We start from the raw sequence: 3,834 nt of genomic DNA on the forward strand, positions 1-3,834 counted from the left end.
CCTGGTCCTTTTGTGTTCTACAAGTAACCTTGCTCCTTCCTCTAAGAAAGCTTTTTCTCCCTTTTTACCCACCTTCTGCTTACCCAACAGTGAGGGCAAGTCCTACCGTGAGTTGCCCTGGGGGTCCTCCTTGGCTGTCAGGAGTTCACTCTGTAATTTGCCCCGTGACATGCTGGGAGCAAGAACTGCACATGGTCCATGCCACATGCACAGACACACACAGTGACTATGTAGAACACTAAAGCAAATTGATCCAGTCGTGATAGCCCTTTTATTTTCCCCTTGTCATCATGCTGTTTGAAAACAACACTGGTGCATCCTGATCCACCTTATTAATGTTCTGAGTCTTTTAAAAATGTATCATTCAAGGGATTAGCAAGATTACTGAAGGAAAGTGTGAAACGCCCCGGTCCTTGCTTGTGTGACAGTTCTTGGAATGTCTGGTTTCCTCACTGTCAGCTTACACACGAGTCTGCAGGATGGCTTTAGGGGGTGTTCTGGAGGAATCGGAGGCTATAAGGTGGTCACACATCCTTTGTTAGATTTCCTTTCTGGGAAGAGGGAAAACGCAGCGAAATGAAGGTTACAGGGAGAGCGTGGTCTTAGGCTGTTCAGGCTGCCGAAGCAGAACAGACCAGGTAGTTTTTAAACAAGTGTGCTGCTCACGGTTGCGGAGGCTGGGAAGTCCGAGATGAGGGCACCTGCAGATTGGGTGCCAGGTGAGACCCTGTGTCCTGGCTCGTAGATGGTGCCTCCTGGCCGTGTCCTCACATGGGCCCACCCCTCCCAGGGGCCCCGCCTCTTCATACCACCACACCGGGGGTAGGTTTCAACCTTTGAACTCTGAGGGAACATACGTTCAGACCACAGCAGACACTTTCTCCTTTTTTTCTTTTCTCAACTGAGGGAGATTTGGAGCTCCCCATTCCGTGCCCACAGATGGGCTATTTGATCTGCTAAGAGAAGAGCATCAGAGTGAACACAGCTTGGTTGCCAATAGTTTCAGCTTTTAACAGGCAAGGGAGTCCGGCTCGCCTTTCCCTGTGCCCAGTTTGCCAACAGAGCAGTGTTCTGTCATGAGCAACGTCATTCACACTCCTTGTCTGTCACCGGTCTCCCTGTGTCCTGTGCTGTACGTTCTGGCAATTACATTTAAAGGTTGGCATCTGCGGACTAGCACGTCTGTAGGACAGCGTTGCTGGAGTCAGAAGAGGGGCTTTCCTTTAAGGAAGTCAGGCGTGCAGGTGTGAAGTATTTGGAGGTCTGCCGCTGCACTTAGGCATATTTCACTTTTCAGAACTGTGGGTGTTTGATGGTAGGTAGAGGCCAACTCGGCTCAACAAGAAGCATCACCTGTAACCAGGTCATGCAACAGCAGACGACTTGCCCTGTGAAGTGACAGACCCCTGAGCCTGCCTCTGAGAAGAGGCTCAATGCTCATTTCTGAGGAACACAATATTAGAATCCTAGCTCAGAGATGTAAATTGGAACCAGATAAACATGCAAGTCTTACCTGATCAAAAGATTTCAGGCTTTTAAAAAACTGTAGAAACCATATGGAAAGTTTTGACGNACCTGATCAAAAGATTTCAGGCTTTTAAAAAACTGTAGAAACCATATGGAAAGTTTTGACGTTATGAATTCTCTTAACAAATCATAACCGAGGTGAGTACTGGCACAGAAAGAGGAATAAGTCGAACCTGGTTTGGGGGCTCTCAAAGCGGACGAGGAACGCAGCCCAGGAATGACGAGTTCTAATTGGCAGAGAAGCCAATCCTCATAAGGATATGGGTGCCGGGGGAGCCCACCTGGGGGGAGAGGTCAAGGATCTCATAAAATCAATGCCCATGTGCCAGCAGGACCAGGCAGCACCTGTTTGAAAGTTTTGGAAGGATTTGATAAAATGGCTGGAGTAATTACGTGGAATTAAAATAAAACTTGCCTTTGATATCAAACCGTAGTTGACTTGATTAATCTATAGTAAGATCTTGATATGGGAGGGAAAAGTGGCATGTGAATTTCAGTGAGAAAAAGCCTCAGGGAATGTACTGGTATTTTGGGAAATTACCCACAGTACATTTAAAACATATTTTGAATAGTCAAATCTGACAGAGGAAAGAGACTGAGGTCATTGTCAATTATTTCTTGATGACATTAACTCAAAGTGAAGCTTCAGGCGGCAAGATCAGCAACATGTCAATCAGCGGGCAAGATACTGTGGGAAAAAACAGCCTCAACAAAACAGCTAACCAGTGTACACAGGTACCGAGTGCCTGTTTCCGAGTTCATGTGCGTATCTGTTGTTAAGGTTCAAGGAACTTGAGAAAAGCCAGAGGCAGCCAATACAGTGGTCGGGAAACTTAACATGAGCCGTGGAAAAGGCGAGACTGTTTGGTTATGACAAAGGCTAACAGGAGTCTGCGTTGGGAGGTACGTGGACCGGATAGTAGTTTGTGCAGGGATTGTCTGAGTCTAGAGCAGGTGATATAGCTTTCGGTCTTGGAGAGATTTAGAGTGACCACAACAGCAAGCTGGTATTTAAAAGCCTGCCTGTGTGCCAGGAACTCAGATGTTTTCATTTATTTCAACTCCAAGTCTCATGGCTCTCTTTAAGGCAGACGTTATTAATTCCATCTTACAGATGAAAAAACAGGAGGTCAGAGAGGAACCTGCAGGAGCACCTGGGTCCAGGCCTGCTGGGCTCGCGACCGTGGCTCTGTGCTCTCCAGCTCTGCTGCGCTGCCTGTGCTGATGAAGGTGACCGTCTCCATGGGACACGCTACACCACTTTCCAAGGCACGGAAACATCCATTGTCCCACAGTTCACTGCAGCGACCCTGCGGGGTAGGAAAGGTGTGGAAACTGTCACCTGCTCACGAGCGGGCTGAGGGCCATCCCCGGATCAGAGCAGGATGGTCGTTGAGAGCACAGGGGTTCCTGAAGACCTGGGTGTGAGTTCAGGTGCTTCGACAGCTGAACGCATCCTTCCGTTAGCCTCTCTCCTCCAGTGTCACTCTCTTTCTCGGTTGGTCCTTCCTTTACTCATGTAGACACCCTCAAGACACCCCCGTCTCAGAAAACACCACTGAGGAGAAACCTTCCTTTGATCCTGTGACCCGTCCACACCTATCACGTCCCTTCCTGTCCTTCAAACTCTGTCTTCCCAAGACGTCACAGTCACTGTACCCACTCCAGCCACCACCACCAGGTTCACTGAAGGTCTTGTAATGATTATTGGTTTCCTTCTATTCTGCATTTTATTCTAGCTTTTTCTACAGAAAGTTGCATACACACCCGTACAGTCTTCATCACTGAGGCTGAACAACTGCGACATTTCCCAAATTTGTTTCTACCCTTCCCTTTGTTGTTTGGCATGGAATATTTTAATGTGATTCACAGATATCATAACATTTCAATTGTAAGTACTTCCAAAAAATTTACTTAGGGTGCAAGGTTTTTTTTCCCAGGTCCCATAAAATTGTCATTCAATAGCATGGTCTCTAGACACGAGTCTTTTTTTTCTTTGTTTCTTCTTTTTTTAACAGTACTGCATTTATGAATCAGGACATTTCTACTCCATATAGGTCCCATAAAATTGTCATTCAATAGCATGGTCTCTAGACACGAGTCTTTTTTTCCTTTGTTTCTTCTTTTTTTAACAGTACTGCATTTATGAATCAGGACATTTCTACTCCATATNACACCATCACCATCACCCTCATCACCACCATCACCATCATCACCATCACCACCATCATCACTATCACCATCACCACCATCACCATCATCATCACTATCACCATCACCACCATCACCATCATCATCACCACCATC

The sequence above is a fragment of the Galeopterus variegatus genome, unplaced genomic scaffold (genome assembly GCF_000696425.1).
Source record: "Galeopterus variegatus unplaced genomic scaffold, G_variegatus-3.0.2 Scaffold3185, whole genome shotgun sequence".
Lineage (NCBI taxonomy): Eukaryota > Metazoa > Chordata > Mammalia > Dermoptera > Cynocephalidae > Galeopterus > Galeopterus variegatus.